General features: G+C 44.1%; 1 protein-coding gene across 2 annotated transcripts in view; it reads right to left on the bottom strand.

Moving 5' to 3' along the window:
• Positions 1–19,382, bottom strand: part of USP49 (ubiquitin specific peptidase 49) — a 211,536-nt gene that overhangs the window by 41,399 nt on the left and 150,755 nt on the right. The window lies entirely within an intron of this gene.

Here is a 19,382-nt window from a genome sequence, read left to right as displayed (position 1 = left end):
CAGAGGAAACGGCTGCACCTTGATTACTGACCATTATATTTTGAATGAGTAAGCTCTCTTCGGTTTCTGCTAGGGTGCTGTTCTTGAAACAGAGTGGGGGGAGCACAATGTTTTAATCAATGTAGGGTACTTTCCAGTGTATAGGGAAACAAAGTCTCTCAAGTCATTATTGCTCAGCCTCTGATGATGGCCTAAGGCTTACTGGGCATTTGAAGAACCCATTGGCCTTTCTTGGTTACCTTTCGGCAAAGCATTTATATATATTCTTGAACTGTCTGGCCGATAAGAGCAGAGAAATTATATTAGCCATATTTGTGTGTATGTATCAAGAGTAGCCTGATAAAGCCTACCAGGATTGCCAAAGAGCAGCCAAGATGGTTTGATAGTCATTGTATCTAGCGAATGGTCGGTTAAGGGAGGCCTTGTCCGCCAAGCCAAGAGACCCATTGGTGGTCAGCGTAGCATGCAATAACTATAAATGTACCTTAAAGCTAAGGAGGAGGAATTGAATAAAAAAGATTGGGAACGGCTAGAGAATGCAGCGATTACAAAGAACAATGATATATTTTGAGACACTGTAAAAGGATTCGGGCAAAGAAACACTCCAACCAATTCTTTGTGTTGAGATATACCCAGCTCAGAATAGGCCAGACACTTTAAATCGATTTATCAGCAAGGGGAAGTGGGGGACTAAGGAGTGATACTTTTGAATAAACTGAACAAATCCCCAAATCTGTCTGTCACTTTATTGTAAGCGGAGAAGGGTATCAGGCAAAGCCCAGACAGAAAAGCTCCAGGGACATATGGGGTCCCAATGGACCTCATCAAATGCAAGCATGACCATTGGGGCCCCTTGCTGAAAAACACTTTTAGTAACTTGTTGTGCCATAGGACTCCAGTCTTGATGGCTCTCTCAACTACACTGCTTGTTTTTTTTTTAAAGTGAACGTATGTCAACTAAATGCTTTTGGACTATATCTTTAATCAACAGCTCTGTTAAGATCCTTGGATGGGTGGTTTTCATCCGCATAAGACTTTAGGAGCATCAACACAAGATTATGGGCCCCTGTCAATATGGGTTCCTGCCAGGGCTGCGTATAGTCAACAGTACCTGATTATTTGATTATTGGCAAGTCTACAATTGGCAGGCGCTGCCCACTGTACCTGGCCTTTAGGGATCTCTCAACAGACTAAGTCACCAACTTTGGAAAGTGTCATATCATGGTATGAGGGCCAGGGACTAACTAGTTACTTACCTGTATACTATGGTTCTCCAGTATTGATATTTTTCAAAGATTCACATGCTTGTATCTTCCCCGTCGTCATGGTGGGAGTCACACGGTAAAAGAATAACCAAAGCAGTAAAAGAAAAAACTGCATAGAAAACCTCATAGGGAAGTATAGAGTTTGTTAGCTCATCATTATTATGTGGTCCAAAAACCAACCAATCAGCTGCCAGACCTGAGATCACAATCTCCAGCAGAGCCACCATACCTCGGATTCCCAGCCCATAGTGTTATCCAGAGATAAAAGTGGTCTATCTGAGAAAAACGGGGAGGCAGGCCGGCCGCATGTGAATCTATGAAAGATATCAATACTGGAGAACCATAGTTTACAGGTAAGTAACTAGTTTTTTCTCCAGTATTGAATCTTTCATAGTTTCACATGCTTGTATCAGAATAGACAGCAGTCCGTATACCATGTAGCGTTTCTAGGATAGACTCCTTTTCTTAGGGCTCTGCTTCCTTAGTACTAGAATATAATATTGTCTGATACTGACCCAAAAACAAAGGTATGTGTCTCAGTGCATATCACCCTGGTAATATGGTACATGACACAAAATATCGACAATGCATGCACAAGTAATTCCAATTGAAAAAACAGTCATAGTAAAGGAATTAACAAACACAACTAGTCTCTTGAATATGTGTATATATATAAACATACAAATATACAGAAAGAGAAGTACTTTAGTGGAACAGCCGCCATAGAACTGCTTGCCCCACTGCGGAGTTTGCTTTCCATGCTGTGTCCCGACAGTAATGCCTGGTAAACGTGTGTGCATTTGTCCATGTTGCCACTCTGCAGATGTCCGGGAGCGATACTCCGCAAACAATGCGGTTGACGTTGCCATTTTTTGTGTCGAATGAGCGCGAACTCTGGTGTGCAAAGGCTTTCTTGCCTTCTCATGACAAAGTGATGGCAGAGGCTATCCATCTTGAAATGATAGACCTTGACAGAGAGAAGCCTTTCCTGGGGCCAGCAAAAGCGACGAGCAGCTGGTCTGTTTTCCGAAAGGATTTTGTTTTGTCAACATAAAATTTGAGGCATCTTGATGTCCAAAGTGTGCAGAGATTTGTACGCTGCAGAAGATGGGTTTTTGAAATATTTAGGTAATACAACTGGTTCGTTGAGATGAAACACAGTAGGGACGTTGGGGATAAATTTAGGATTTGTCTTGAGAATGACTTTGTCTGACTTGAATTGAAGAAATGGCTTTGAGACAGAGAACACCTAGATCTCACTGACTCTCCTGGCTGAAGTGAGGGCGAGCAATAAGGCCACTTTCCAAGAGTCGAACTGTAGCTCAGCTTTGTGAATCGGTTCGAACGGGGGTTTCATGAGATGTGACAAAATTGTATTGAGCTGCCATGGAATGGACGGCTGCTTAATAGGTGGAAACACTCTGAACAGTCCTTTTAGGAACTCCTTTAATACATTCTGCGACCAAAGAGATGGACAATGTTGTGTTCTGCGGTATCTCGATAAAGCCGCAAGATGTACTTTTATCGATGCAAGAGAGTCCAGCCTTGGCTAGTTGTAGTAGGTATCTGCTCCGGCGAAGAGTGAAAGGGATGCAGATCTTGATCAGAACACCAATGGCAAAATCTCTTCCATTTTGCTGTGTAAGTCTTATTGGTAGATACTGCTCAAGAGTTCAATAAGATATCCCGGCATTCTTGAGGGATATCTAAGGAATAAAATTAATGCTCATGAGGTTCCAGGAAGACAAGTTCAGTGAGGTCAACTGCGGATGAAGAACCTGCCCTTCTCTCATGCAGATCAGATCCTGAATCAATGGCAAATGCACTCTGGGATTCACTGACAGCTGGAGGAGTTCCGAGTATCAGACTGTCTCAGCCAAGCCGGGACTATTAATATTAGATGGCACGGTTCCAATCTCAATTTCCGTAGTATCCTAGGTATGAGAGGAAACGGGGGAAACGCATATGCAAACATCCCCGTCCAGCAGAGGTGTAGCGCATTTCTTCAAGACCCTGCTTGTGGGAATCTGCTTGCAAAATGTTTGCATTTCTTGTTGTGTTGATTTGCAAACAGGTCCAAAGTTTGTGTGCCCCATAAACTAAATACAGTAAAGTGTTGGATTTGATTTAGTTGGAAACCGATCTGGTTGGGAGACTTCCCGTCCTGTTGAACGTGCGTACTATTTTCAGGGAACCCTGCGTTCCTTATCAATGTCTTAAATAAAAACTTATATCCTTTAAGGAGTAATGTATTGAATTTCTTTTATTTTGTTTCATTCATATCATGAATCCTTTATTTTTCTTCGATACATTAAATCCATTTCATGAATTGTACCCAATGCACTTCGGGTCTCTATAAGGACCCTTCCTCAGGGGTCTAAAAATGAAAAGCAAACAACTAATTAATCCCAAACATCTAATCAGAATCATGTCTCAAAACACATCGTGTTAAATACAAAATGTTGTCCCTATTTTCAAATCTCATATAAATGCGTGTACTATTTTGAATGCACTGTGAATTGCTATAAGGAAAAAAATGGTTACAACCAGGAAACGAAATTGATGCAACAAAAAGGTATACTATGACTCAAAAGAAAACAATATACTAAACCCAACCGGTTGCAATTATTTAAGAAAAAAGTATACGAACAGCACTGGATGAATAGCTTTAACTCATTAATCACGAACAATGATTTTACCCCACTGTCATTCTAAGTGTGTCTTCACGCAACAATATGCGCTGTTACTACAAGAATTAAAAGGTACACAGGTTTAGGAACTTACTAGGAATTCACGAAAATACTCGCTCTCATACACGCTGCACGCCGTTCTACGCACTATTTTCTTGCACTTCGGAAGTAGCGTCCTGGCGCGATCACGTGTGGTGTGTGTAGCATCGTAAACTAATCACGTGTGCAAAGATTCTGCTAAATTTAAAGTGGCAAGGACTGTCAGAGTGTAACCTGTGTGTTAAAGTAGACCTGCGCAATAAAGTTACGCGCGGATATTGAAGTAAAGTCAGTTGCTTCTACGATAAAGCGCTAAATCATGTTTTCGTAAACGAAAATAAAAGCAACCAGATTAGAGCAATTGACATTAGCAATAAAGCATAATATAAGGTTCTAAGGCTACCCTAGTCATAGAAAAATCAATTGTGATTATATAGGCTCAGTGATGGATCATTGCATCAAATCTCGAAAAAAGGTAAATAATGTTACGTGAGCAAATATCATCAGTGAAAAACAAAAACATTTTGTGAGACATTATAAAAAACACGATAATTCAATACGGTCATTCAACCCAAACGGCTGTAAAGTGTTCAACTTTTTGATCCAAAGAAATTCTGCCTTTAGTAATTGTTTGTGTGGGTCAGTGCCCGGATCTCTTCTTACTCCTTCGAGTACAGTATATCTTAACTGTGAAACATTATGTCCCGCTTCTTGCCAGTGCATGGCCACCGTAGATTTGACATTCAACCTGATATTGCTTTTGTGTTCTATGATACGAACCTTTATTTTTCTTTCAGTGATACCCACATATATTTTGCCACATGGGCACTTGATGGCATACACCACATTTTTAGAATCGCAGGTACTGGTGTGTTTCAGATCAATGATAAAAACCTTTCAGGGGATGAGTTAGTTGCTTCCCTTTGATGACATTGTTGCAATGAGTACAATTGCCACTGATTTGCATCCCTTTGAATTTTGTGGTGGAATCTTCAGTGTTTTTTTTAATAACAATTCCTTAAGATTACGAGATCTTTGAAAAGTGAAAATGATTTTGTTTTTGTCTATGCATTCTAGATCAGTCTCGTTTTCGATCAGGTGGCAATGTTTTTTAATGGTGTGTTTTATTTTGTTCGCTTCAGTTGAATATTTCAGCACACAGATGTTTGAAGTCCTTCTCCTCTTTTTCCTTTTGGCTCAAAAGAGTTGATCTTTCCATCACTAGTGCTTTTTGTTTGGATTCGTTGATTTAAGTTGCAGGATATCCTCTTTTTATGAACCTTTCAGCGAACAGATCAATGGTTTGGTCGGCTTCCTCTTCTGTGTTGGTAATACGTTTCAAATGTAGAAACTGTGAGAAAGGTAATTGTCTTTTCAAAGCTAGTTGGTGAAAACTGTTAAAGTGTAAACCACTGTTTCGATCTGTGGGTTTTGTATACATGTTGGTTTTAATAGTGTGATCCTTGATTTGTACTTGCACATCTAAGAAATGTATACAGTTTCTGTTGATGGTTTGTGTAAATTTAATGTGATGATGGCACTTATTTAACTTCTGGATGTTCTCAATCAGCTGATTTTCTTCTCCCTTCCAGATTAAGAAAATGTCATCTATGTATCGTTTGAATGATACTAGGTGTTCCATCCAAATTGGTTCCTGAAGAATATATTCTTACTCGAATTTTGACATGAACATATTAGCGTAGGTGGGGGCTCCAGCAAAGCCCATAGATGTTCCATTGCATTGGGCATAACATTTATTTTCCCACTCGAAATAGCTGTGATACAGAGCGAAATGCATTAACTCTAACAAAAAAACTTTATTGGCTCCAGCACACTCGTTGTTCAACAAAAAACACTCTATGGCTTCTAAAACCTCGTTGTGAGGGATTGAGGTATATAATGAGGTTACATCTAATGTACATAGATGCCAATTCATCATATCTTCTTTAGAAAGAGTTTCCAAATGTTTTAAAAAAGACGTGGTGTCTTTTATGTAGGTCTTCCAGTTCTGTACCATCGGCTGCAAAAAATGATCTAGGTATTGACCCAGTGACTCAGAAACGGACCCACACGCAGAAACTTTGGGTCTGAACGGCGGTGATGTTAAACATTTATGAACCTTTGGAAGCATGTAAAAATTGTGGACATCTAGGGTACTGTTTATCCAGAAAATTATATGTTTTTTGGCTGATCCATCCCATGTCAAGGGCTTTTTTTTAAATTTCTCAAAATCTTTTGAAATTCTTCCGTTGGATCCCTTTCAAGTTTCATATAGATACCTTGATCTTGTATGTGTTTTAACACACTGTTGTAATAGAACTCTGAGTCCATTGCGACTAGTGCGCCGCCCTTATCTGCCTTTTGGAAGGTGAGATTAGAGTTCTTCGCCAAATTCTGGAGAATGTTCCATTCCTTTTTAGTGAAGTTAGATTTTTTTAGATTTGCCAAAGTTGATTTTGTTACAATCAGTTTTAACCAAACGTTCAAAGATATCTATGGTCTTGTGAGATGATGGTGCGCAAAAGTGCTCTTTTTCTTGAATTCGACATACTCTGAACTTGTTGTATTCTCTTCTGTAGTGGATAAAATACTGAAGAAGTGTTCAAGTCTGAGTGTGCGTAAAAATTTGAAAATAGCGATTTCAGTTTCAGCAATATTACTGCTATATGTAGGACAGAATGATATGCCTTTGTTGAGAACTTGAATTTGATCTTGTGTAAGTTCTAGGCTTGAAATGTTGATGACTAAGTCACCTTGACCGTGCTCCTTAGTGATCTCTTTGCTTTTTCGGATTTGATTTAGTTCCCATTCGTGGCAGATTGAGGCTGACCTGCTTAGGCGGTCTGCCCTCGTATTGTGTACTCCAGGGCCATGTTGAACCTGCAGAGAAATGTTGTGTTGTAACATCCAGTTCCAAATCTCCTAGGCTGGTGTCGAGAGGAGTTTTGATTTCGTGCCCCCTTGTTTCAGTAAGTAGAACATTGTTGTTGTACTGCCTGTCCTGACTAGAACAGGCGAGTTTCGGATTCTGGGAAGGAAAGCTTGCAGGCCCAGGAACACTGCCTTTAACTCGAGCAGGTTGATGTGTAATCAGGAATTTTGCTCTGTCCAATGATCCTGTATTTCCAGTTCCTGAAGGTGTGCTCCCCATCCTTGTAATGAGGCGTCTGTCGTCATGACGCAGCTTGGAGATTGGGGTTCGAAAAGCAGACCTTTTGATAAGCTGCTCCTGATGCCTCACCATGACAATGCATGGTTGATCTGAGGGTTGATAGTGATTCAGTCCTCGAAGGATCCTAGGGCTTGTACCCATTGCTTGTCAAGAAGTTCTTGCAGGGGCTGCATGCGTAGTCGACAATTGGGGACTAAGGGAATGCTGGATGATATCATTCCCAGCAATGATTTGAAGATTCTTGCTGAAGTGAACCTTTTTGATTTTAATTGTGCTGTCAGCTCCATTATTTTTTGTGTGCGCTCTTCCGAGGGGTATGCTTTTACTTCATGAGTTTGTAATTTGGCTCCTAGGAACTGAAGTGACTGCGCTGGAAGGATGAAAGACTTTTCAATGTTGATCCGCAGTCTTAAACTTTGGAACAAATCCATGCAGCATTCTTGAGATTGCAGTGCGTCCTGAATGATGCGCCTTTTATGAGGCAGTCGTCCAGATACAGATATATCTGGTGGCCGTGCTGTCTCAAGTACACCACAACCGGCACCATGCATTTCGTGAATACCCTCGGCGCGGATCTGAGACCGAAGGGTAACACCTTGAATTGGTAGTGGCCCCTGCCACCACGAATATTAGATTCTGTCTGTGTTTGATGTGAATCGGAATATGAAAATAGGCATCCAAGCGATCGAACGATGCCATGTAATCTCCTCTGCGCAACATTAGGAGAATCTCTTGTAGCGACAGCATACGAAACAACATTTTCTTGATATATTTGTTCAAGCCTCTGAGATTCATTACCTGCCTCCATTAGGTAGACAGCTTTTTTCTTATGAGGAAAAAATGCAAGTAGAATCCTTTCCCTCGCTGTTGAGGTGGAACCTCCTCTATTGCTCCTTTCACAATGAGGGCCAAGACTTCTGCCTTGAGTGCTGAGAGATGGTTTTGATTCCTGTGAATGAGAGGTCGAGCTGGAGGTTTTTGTATATACTCCAGGGTGTGGCCTTGGTGTATAATATCCAACACCAAGCTGCTCAATGTTATTGACCACCACGGATGATAACAGCGAGGGGTAATGGATCTGATTGGGGCGTGACGAGGTGGACGGCGCATAGATATCGTCACTGTCTCCTATTGGAGTCCTGTGCCTTTCCCCTCGCAGCTTTCTTCTAGACTGCTGTTGGTAAGATCTGTTAGAGGAGCGATACCGCTTGTTTTTGGAGAATTGACGGTACCCCTGTTGGTGATAAGGCTGGTACCTGTTAGATTGAAAGGAGGATCTTTGATAGAACTGGCCTCTTGATACTCTTCCACAAAAAGACTGAAATCTTCCTGGATGTAGGGAACTGAAGGCTTTCGCGGTGTCTGTGTCCCCTTTTATTCCTTGCAACGCATTATCGATATGTCTTCCGAAAAGGTTTTCCCCATCAAAGGGCATATCCACGATCTTTGTCTGGACTTCAGCCCGGAAAGATGTAGCCTTCAGCCACCCCTGTCTTTGAAGCGCTACAGCTCCAGCAATCTGTCTGAATCCTATCGATGAAATGTCCAAGGATATGTCAATGGACTCAGAAGCTGCTCTAGGAAACAGCAATAGTAGTCGTTAATCATGTGCCTTAAGTCGGAAACTAGAGAGATAGGCATGGATATTGCATCTTCCCTGACATTATCATCCTCTTCTTCGTCGTAATCGTAGGCTTGCTGGAATGATTCATACCTTCTTGATCCTTGTACTGGGCGATCTTTAAACAACAGTTCTTCCGGAACTTCCTGGTATTCCTCCTCCTCGGTCTCCTGGCTTTTAATTTGGAGTTGCGAGGGACTATAAGCCACTCCGTACGGACCGTCATCTTCTGACTCCTGTAAATCCAGGAGTTTGGAAGGGGGACACGGCGAGATCTTGGTCCATGTTGTGATTTCTGTTTTCTTGTCCGTCGACAAGCCCGTCAATCGAGGAAATCTCTTTATTGTGATGGTCGATCTTGTCATCGGTGATTTGAAATTCATCGTCGGCGGAGCACCCAGAGAGATGACGGTGGCATTAGAACGGCCGTCGATGAGTTTTGTCGACTCATCGTCGACGGCCTCGTCGTCGACGATGTCGTCGGCGATGCATTCGTCGTCGAGATGGTCGTCGTCGATGTCTTCATCTGCATCATGACAGAAGATACTCTGGTCTTCGTCGACGGGAGCAACGACGGAGCCTTAGTCTCTGAAGGGGTGTATGAGGCAAAGAAGATGACAATAATTCTTTGACTTTAGATTTTTCTATTTTCTGTTTCTTCACCTCAGCTTTTTCCTCAGACAACTCCCTCTTATGTTTTTTAGAGGAGTGCCCTGTAGATCCTTCATCATACTCAGAGTCTGAGGTGGTCTTCTTTTTCCGCAGCCATAATAACAAGCGAGCTTCTCTATCTTTCTGGGTTTTAGCCGAGAATGTGCGACAGTGTTTGCACACCTTGGGGACGTGCTTACGGTAAAGTCAGTCTAAGCATTATTTGGGAGGGTCCTCAGAATATAATCTGGCCTTCCCACAAGATCTGCAAAGTCTGAAAATACTCTTCTTAGAGCTGTCAGACATGGTGAAGAATTAGAGGAAAACAGTACCTCAATCCAAAACTGTAGATAGGTCAAAAGTTGGATTTTTGGTTACTTGGTGAGCAGTGCTCAGGGAGACTCCTTCTCACACGACAGAGGTTGGAAATCTGATGTATGGTGGCTCTGCTGGGGATTGTGATCTCAGGGCTGGCAGCCGATTGGTTGGTTTTTGAACCACATAATAATGATGATAAACTAACAAACTCTGTACTTCCCTATGGGGTTTTCTATGCAGTTTTTTCTTTTACTGCTAGGTTAGTCTTTTACCGTGAGACTCCCACCATGACGACGGGGAAGATACAAGCATGTGAATCTATGCAAGTTTCAATACTGGAGAAGGAGAAATACCCTTAAATTATCGATTGGGAGTCAATCTCTGTGTTTTACCAACTTTCTTTACCTGGGAGAAGCTTCAACTCCTCGCTTTCTTGGCATTCACAGATAAGAATGGCCTGCCTGAAGCTTAGCAAGTTGGTAGTAGAAATATTCAATCTCCCACAGTATGTAGGAAGGGCGACTTTCTCCCCTCTGTTGACGATTTACAAATATCAGTGTGTCCCAAAAGCTTGGTATGGAGCAGGGTTTTTGGGGTATTCCAAAGTGCTTCACAGCGGAAAACCGTATATGTTTACAACCCATTTATCTTCTTCCTACCAGCTCCCACTATGACATTCACTCAGAGATAAGTCTACAGTATATCTCAGAAAGTGAAGCTGGCCCCTCCCTTTTGCTGTGGGTAAGGAACTGTGTCAAGAAGGAGACTAGTCTAAACAGGGATATTATACAGGACAGTCTTACTCTAGGAAGAGTTTAAATTTATTTATTTTATTCGATTTATATAGCGCGTTATAACCCAGGGGTCTCTAAGCGCTTAAAGCTGCATTGGTTAGGTTATGTCCAAAAACCCTCAAAGAATTAGGTCTGTCCCATATGTTCGAATCGCCATCCTCCTTAACCAAGGTTGACAAGCAGGTGGTATGTCTCTGATTCTTGGAACTTAGCCAGGCACAGAGATTACACACATAATTTGAGTAGAATCTGTAATGGAGCTTTTATTATCAGGTTCAGATGAGCCTGTGTTCTATTTAACCAAAGATCTGACTCGCTAGGACAGGTCTCTCCTGTTCTGTTTTAGAGCAGGTACGGTGTGGCGAATTTTATGTTTTTGGGAGGGTGAGAATGCTTTTGGTAGCACTGTATTGGCTTGTACATGTGATGGGCTATCCGACCAAGCTTTGTTGCACTTTGTGTTTTTGTCAATTTTATTTGATTTTTTATCACTTTTTAAAAACTTATTTTAAAGCACTTAAAGTTTCATAAGTGCAGAGATGCAGCTTTTAGGTAGCTCTGAAGTTTGTTTCAGAGTGTGCTTCTTTTCAAAAGAGGAAGTGAGGTGGTGAAAAACAATGGAAGGTTGACCGCCTAGTCTCATTAATTGGCTATTGCATCTTATATATTTTCTTTTGCTCTAGCCTAAAAGGACGGTTTAGGTTGCCAGGGTTAGATAATGAGGTGAGGTGTACACAGGTTTTAGGATGACTTAGGCTTCTAAGATTCCTAGCGGACTCTGGGAGGTTTATGATTTTTGTATAGTTAACAAGCTGCAGGATATCCTACATAAGAACCAATCTGTCACAATGGTTTGGATATATATAATGCACTTTTATGCTAAAGAGTGTTGACTTTGTTACCTGCACTGCTGCTTGCATGGAATGTAAGCACTTTATTTTGATAAGTTGTTCTTGTACTGCTATCAACATTTATTTTTAAGCAGTTTTATTTATGTGACGTATTGCTGGTTTCTTTTATGATTTTATTTAAAATAGAATAAAGTTACATGAGCTGAATTAATTTGAACTACGGGTATATTAATGGCCTAATCTTCAGCAAAACCTTAAGGGCTGCCTATACCCATTATCTATTTCTAGCAGATCAAAAGCACTGATGGATTAAAGGAATCAGATGTCTGCACATCACAGGGATCTGTGAGGAAGATGTCAGGGTGTGGTTTGGCCTACGAAATCTGAATCACCAACCTTTCCAAAGAAAGTGGGTAGACAGAAATCAGGAGTTTGAGGTATTTGGGTCAGATACCTCCCCAACAGTTGACCTGTGCTACAAATTGATTTTCACTTTGTCAACCACACCTGAAAGGCCAACACTCTTGGGAAAGAAATAAAACTTCTAAAGAAAGTGCAGATGACAAACATAACAATACACTGACCTCAGACAAGGCACCCAGGTTACTTCCATTCTAAACCTCCAGCAATCAGCCCAATATTTAAGTTCAGTGGAGGCAGGAGACTGTCAATCTTACTGCAGACATTCATTTTGGATAGTGTTAATGGAAGTCAATAAAACCAAAGCATGAACCAAAAAGCTTCTCAACGCATGCACAATTTTTCAAGGATTGCCATTTTTGACAATTTTTTCAAATGAAGCTGCCACCTTTCTTCACTATTAGATTACTGGTAAAAGCCCTGAGCCTATGATAGATTCAGAGCAGGCTTAGCCTGAGCAAACCTTAATGCCAGTAGTATTGCAACTCACGCAGGACCAGGAATGTAGTCCAATTATTAGAAATACTTCTGGAGTACGATAAACTTCAGAAAAAGTATGCTTTACAAATATGCTCCTTATACTGTCACAAGGCATAAACTTAGAAATATCAGGCAGGGGAATAAAAAGGACAAGGGAAAACTATAGGCAGATGGCACCATCAATGGTTTACACAAATACCAGGTCTTTTTAGAAGGTGGGACACTGTACCTCGTAGAAAGAAGAAATAGTTAAGAACAAACTGTTAACAATTGCCCCACTCTATTTAAGTAAGGCACCACAAGTAGAAAACCAGAGCTAGGGCAGCTTCAGATGGTACATGGGATTCTCACAGGATTTAGCATGAGCAAATTCCAATAAAAATGGCAGAACTGTGCATCTTGGAGGTCCTCGTACCAGTTGTCCTCAAGCCTGGGAAATCTCATCCCCAGTATCATAGCACCCAATATCTGCGTCTGTGCATGAAGGTCATGAGCTCTTCCAGGAGGTAGAGGAACTGCGTGAATATCAGAAGGGTGGTAAAGAGGTTGTGGCTCAGATAAAGAAATGTGTGTTTGCACTGGAGATCAGGGAAGCGCTATCTTGGTGTCGGACAGTACTATAGGTTGGCCAGTGTAGTCTGGAGTCAATGGCACTGGCATCCACGCATTGTGTTCCAGAGTGGATTGTGCTGCTGCGTAGGAAACTGGTACCGAAGTCTGTCTGGAACCCTGAGCAGATTCAGAGGGCTCAACTGGTCCAGCTGGAAGACCTCTTGTCTGCTTGGGGCATGCAGACCCAGAGGGAACTGTTGACACATCAAAAATCCATAGCATGACTTTGCAAAGTCGCAGCAGACAACACTGAAAATTTTGGTTGATGCAGAATGAGAGTCAGTATCGACTCCTAAGTACAGTGACTTCATGTGCACAAACTGGAGGCCCAATGATGCCCTTGTGCCTTCTCGAAAGATCAAGAGAGATGGGGCTGGCTTGAACTTCTTTCACTTCTTGGATTTGCCCTAAGAGTAAGATTGTGAAATGAACTTCTGGCGGGAGCAAACTCGGGAGAGGAGCTGGGACCTACCTTTAGACATCAACCAATCCTGGCAAGGAGTATTGCGGTGCTTCGCCACAATGATCTTCACTTGCCAGTCTTGAAAGACCTTGGGGTGCATCAAGGCACAACCAATGCAGGCTTGGAATCTTGGACTGACCCAGGCACCACAGTCAAACCACATTACGGCCCAAGCCCAGCTCTCGACATTCCTCTGTTGGCCCCCCAGGCAGCTCCAGGAACCACGCTCTCCCTCCTACTCCATCAGGCCCTCTATCCTCTGTTGCATTCTTTCTTTCTCCTTTTTTGCTTTCTCTCCATTTACCTGCGTTTTAATTTATTACTCTTTTGCTCTCTTCCTGCCCTTTTTTTAACTGCTGCTCCCGTCCGTTCTTTCACTCTCCATTTTCAGCTTTTTTCTACTTGCTTCGCTGTCACTGTATCCTTTCTTTCTTTTGCTCCCTTCTGCTTTCTCTCTCTTTTTACCCGCCCTTTTGCTGCAGCTCCCGTACGTTTTTCACTATCCATTTCAACTTCTTTCCTATTGCTTAGTTGTCACTATATCCTTCTTCCTTCATGCTCTTTTTGCTCTCATTTTGCTCTTAGTCCCCCTTTTTAAGTCTCGCCTACGCAGCGCATGCGCTGAATAGGAGGGCCTTTAGCCGTCGCTCTGGTCATTTTCAAGCACAACACTCGTCCCTGTGGCGGCATCCACCTTGCGGGAGCAAGCACGGGCGCGCCACAAGCACAAGTGCAGTGCTTGAAAATGAGCAGACTGTGCGCGCGCACACCACTCCTGGGCTCTCTCTCTCTCTGTCTCTCCCGCTCTCTTTCTCTCTCGCTCTCTCTCTCTCTCTCCTGCGCTCTCTCTCTCTCCCCCTCTCTCTTCTCCCTCTTTCCCTTTCTCTTTCTCCCCCTCCCGCCCCCCTGCTGGCAACTGTACGTTCATGCTGCCGCTGCTAGCTAATCAGACGTCGCTGGTTGCCCTCAGAGTTCACATACCTTGGTGAGTGCAGAGGGACAAGTTTCCTTATTTTGTTATTAATAGATTTTTATTTTTTGATTGAACAGTATAATTACAGAATGTGTTTAAGCTTGGTTAGAATGTGCTGGTTTGTTTGTAAGTCTGGCCCGTTGATGAGCTGCACGTCAGGTTGCTAACAAGGCATCGCGAGTGCACATCAAATGTGGAGTCTGCATCCTATGGCATAGACCCAGTGGGTTCCCGCTTGAATACCACTATAATCGTAGGGGTTACTTCGGTGTCTGACTCTGTAGTCCGTTTAGGTGCGCAATGTCTCCGGCAGCCATGTGTGTGATGGCATTGGTTACTATGGCAACGATCGGCCAATTATACCACATGTGCGTGCTCTGCCCAGCTAACAAACATTGGCATAACCAATAGGTCTCCCCTTTGGGATCTTATAAGTATTTAGTTATGCAGCATAATATCCTTACTGCAACAACATTGCATGGCTAAACACTTATAAGGTCGCAAAGGCGAGACCTATTGGCTATGCCAATGCTTGTTTTTATACTGCTCTCGCCCTTCATTCGCTGCCTGTTTCCCTTTTCCCGCTCTTCCGCTGCCTCAACCTTTCCCCCTACCTCCCGTGTCTTCTCCAGCTGCCCCCTCCTTACCTGCTTCGCATTCCCACCTTTTCCACAACACTGCCCACTGCCTCCCAGTGGCTCTCTAACCTCCCAGGACCTACTTAATGGCAGACGCGAAGCTGTTGCGCCCATCTGCGCCTGTACCGCACCCAGTGCCACAAACCCTGGGCCTCAAACCACCCACAGCTGCATCTCAGCCGCCCGCCGTGCTCGGAAAGCCTTTTCAACACCTGGTGCACCGCTTCACACTCCACGGTAGGCCCTTTAACCTGCATCCAATGTCACTTCACTTGTGCAGCACGCTATCCCCCACCCTCTCACCTTCACCCAGACCACACGGAACGACACACCACACCACACCAACAACCCACCACTAGCTTGCATGCGCTGTACTCAACACTTGCTCTTTCTACAAACATGCCACAAAGTTCTGGGACCTCCTCAACCCTCCTGCACCCGACAGTCTTCCTCACTGAAACTTGGCTCTATTTTGTGTCGGCCCCAGATATCTCCACTGACAGGATACAAGATCACCCACTGCGGCTGCATTAACAAGCCTGGAGGAGGTATCACTATCATCCACAAGGAATCCATCAGATGCACTACCACAGACGACACCATCCCAGCAATGGAACATATAAACTTCAGAATTCAAACAGAGAAACCTACCATCAGGGGCACAGCTGTCTACTGTCCACCAGAGCCTCGAACCACTTACTGCAACCCCATCACGGACTTTATCGCCCCCTCGCCATAGACTCCAAGGATCACATTCTCCTGGGCAACCTCAGTTTCCACCTCGACAACAAAACGAACCCAAACGCCACCAACCTCATGACTGCCTGAACAACATCGACCCACACACATCACAGGATACACGCTCTACCCTACATTCACCATAACCGACCGTGTTAAATACAGCTACACCACCGAACTTACATGTACTGACCACTCCATTGTCCACTTCAATGTAACCACCTCAAAGACCCCTTCCCTGCCCAACACCCTCCACTAAAATAAGGCCTCAGAGACCAAATGGACCGAACCTCTTACCCTCAACCACCCAAACACCACAACGACGTGAACCAGGATGTCAGGAGTTTCAACACCTGCATCTCAGACTGTGCCATCAGGCATCCCCATCAAAAACACAAAACACAGAAGATCCCCCAAGCAAGCGAGCTGGTACACCAAAGACCTCAGGGCCGCCACACGCCACTGCAAGCACCTCGAGAAAAGTTGGTGCACTAGCAAAGACACAGCAGACAGAACCTCCTACAACACAGTACTCAAACTATACCACCACCAACTATGTGAGATAAAGAAGAAAGCCCTGGCATTGTGCATTGAAGCAAGCTCCAACGACAGCAAAGAGCTCTTCTGCATCCTTAAAGAATTCTCCAAACCTGCAGCTGCAACGAGCGACATCACTCCCTCTACAACAGCCTCACAAACTTCTTCTACCATAAGATTGCCAAAATCTACAGAAACTTCAACCCCCAACCCAAGGCCCTAGGCTTCAATTGTCAACTCCACGCCTGTGACTGAACCAAGGCTGACCGCCTGGAGCCACTTCGCTACACAGGGCACCATCACTATCATGAAATCTATCCACTCAGGCGCCACCTCTGACACTTGCCCCCACTACATCTTCAACCTAGATGCATCCAGGACCGGACATGAACTTACCACCCTACTCAAACCTCGCTGGACACACCTACCGTCTCTGAAGACAAGAAGCAGGCCTGAGTCAAACCCCTGTTTAAAAAACCCTCAGAGGACCCCAACGAACTCAGCAAATATAGATTTATTTCCCTGCTCCCTTTTCTGGCCATAGTCATCAAAAAAGCAATAAACCAACAGCTCGCCATCCACCTAGAACATAATCACCTCCTGGACGACTTCAGCTTCCGCTGCAACCACTGCACTGAAACAGCCCTAAACGTGGCCACCAACTACATCTAGGCTCACCTCGACCAAGGGAAGGCAGCGGCGGCCCTCATCCTCCATGATCTCTCAGCAGCATGTGACATGTTCTCCTACCACACGCTCATCGCCAAACTACACGAAACAGGCATCCAAGGAATCGCCATCTAATGGATTGTTTCCTTCATCACCAATAAAACTCAATGAGCCAACCTTACACTTCCGAATACAAACCGATCAAATGCAGAGTCCATCAACACTTGTCACTCAGCCCTACTCTCTACATCTACATGATACACCGGGCCAACATGGTCAGATTCCACAGACTCAATATAATTTCCTACCCCAACGACACACAACTCAATCTCCCTCTCTGAAAATTCCACCTCCTCTAGAACGAACTTCAACAAATGCATGACCAGCATCACCAACTGGCTGAGGAACAACTGCCTTAAACTCAATACAGACAAGATGGAAGTCCTGATATGTGGCAAAAAAGAATCACCCTAGTAAACCTCCTGGATGCCCAAAGAACTCTAATCCATTTCAACCCTGACTGAGCACGCCAGGAAGCACGGTATCAACCTGGGCAGCAAACGTACCATAAGATATTAAGTCAACGCCGTATCATCCTCCTGCTTCTATATCCTGCGCATGCTATGCAAGATCTTCAAGTGGCTCCCCTAAAACACGAGACACACCATCACCCAGGCCCTCATTGCCAGTTGAATGGACTACAGAAAAGCTTCCTATGTGTGAATCAGGGCCCACCTCATCCAAAGACTCCAGACCATCCAAAACGCTGAAGCAAGACTCATCCTTGATCTGCCTTGTCACACCCTACTCACAGCCCCCCAAATGCCCTCTTACCCACCCCCCACTCAGTGCTTAATGTGAGCCAGTGGCTTCCGGTGCTCGGCACTGACACTTAAGTCGTCAACACCGGTGCAAAGTTGACCCAAATGTATTGGAGCGCTTTTCATGAGCACCAGTTAAGGACACATTCTTTTTTTGAAGGCACAGGGAGATTAAGTGATTTGCCCAGAATTACAGGATGTTGAGCCTACACCAAAACTCGAACCTAGTTCCCCAGCTCCAAAGTTGGCAGCTCTGGCAGCACCCTCTCGCCATTTGTGGGGTTTCACAGTAAGTAGTTTTGTTACAGGTGGCGCTAATAGGAGCAATGGGCTGGTGCAAGCGGCCTTCTGACGAGAGCCTCTGCACTTATTTTTTCACAAATTAAGCACTACGCCCACGTAAGAGCGCTCCATTGCTCCCTGTGCTGAAGAGATGCTATTTCAAGCACCTCACTTGCGGGTGCAGGATCCTGCACGACACCGGGGCCTACATTAACCACCGCCTGAGCTTACACAAACCTGAAAGACACCTCTACTTCGCCTCCCTCTTGCTGGCACACACACCCTGCATATGCCGAAGCAAGACAATAGGATGCTCCTACTTCGCAGCTAGGGCCTGGAATGGCCTCCCCTTCCACCTCAAGACCTCCCTCACTCTACAAGAATTCCGAAGGAAACTGAAAACCTGGCTATTCGACTGATGCTCTTGACCCTGCCAACACCCGGATACCCCCATGGGTGAAAAGTTGCAGTCTTCAAATCTATTGATTGATTGGTGTGAGCCAGTCACAGACATGTGTTTGCCACCTTCTCCTCATGATCTGAACCAGGGCCGGACTGACTACCGGGCGTTTTGGAATGCTGCCGAGCTGGGGACTGATTTCACGGAGGTGGGAGCTGATTTCATTCATGGAGACCTGCGTGTGCTTCGAAATAATTAAAGCAAAAATAATTTTGTTTAGTACACGCAGGTCCCACTCAACGAAATCAGCCGCCCAGTAGCCAGGCCAGGCCTGATCTGAACCCTGTAGATTTGGGAGGAGGCATATCCCTTGCATACTAATTTTAGTAGATTGTTTTATTTGGTAAAAGGGGGCTCAATAAAACGAGGGGTAGCTCTGATGTCAGCACACCTGGGTGGTGCGTCGGCAGGCCAACGCACGTCACATCCGCCATGGACCGACAACGACGTGGAGCTGCCGCCGTGCACAGAAACTGTTGAAGATTTTCTAGATCCAATCTGTTGTCTGGGGGAGTATTTCAAATGAGAGAAATCTGAAGTTATATTTCTCTGTTAGCACACCTGCCACTCAACATTTTCAACAAGAAAGCGAGCCATAACATGGAGAAAATCTCTACCGTAGTGAATTCCACATGTTTGGCTTTTTTTCAGGCTTTTTCTCCTTTTGAATTTCAGCAGGTTCAACCTGCCGGAATCTATCAGGAAAAAACAGCAAACGTGTAATAATTATCACACACAACATGTAATTCCGGTCCCTGTAAAAAGTCCTGCTTGCACCGGGTTTAGAATTTAGCCCTGACATTATGAAAGCTTTAGTCAAGACGGAGCGAGGTCCATATGAATCCTGAGAAGCTGCCAATTTTGAGGATAAACAACATTACACAGTTC

This window comes from Lissotriton vulgaris, chromosome 5 (genome assembly GCF_964263255.1).
Source record: "Lissotriton vulgaris chromosome 5, aLisVul1.2, whole genome shotgun sequence".
Lineage (NCBI taxonomy): Eukaryota > Metazoa > Chordata > Amphibia > Caudata > Salamandridae > Lissotriton > Lissotriton vulgaris.
Note: the sequence above shows the minus strand (reverse complement) of the source record. Positions and strands in the feature narration are given on the sequence as shown.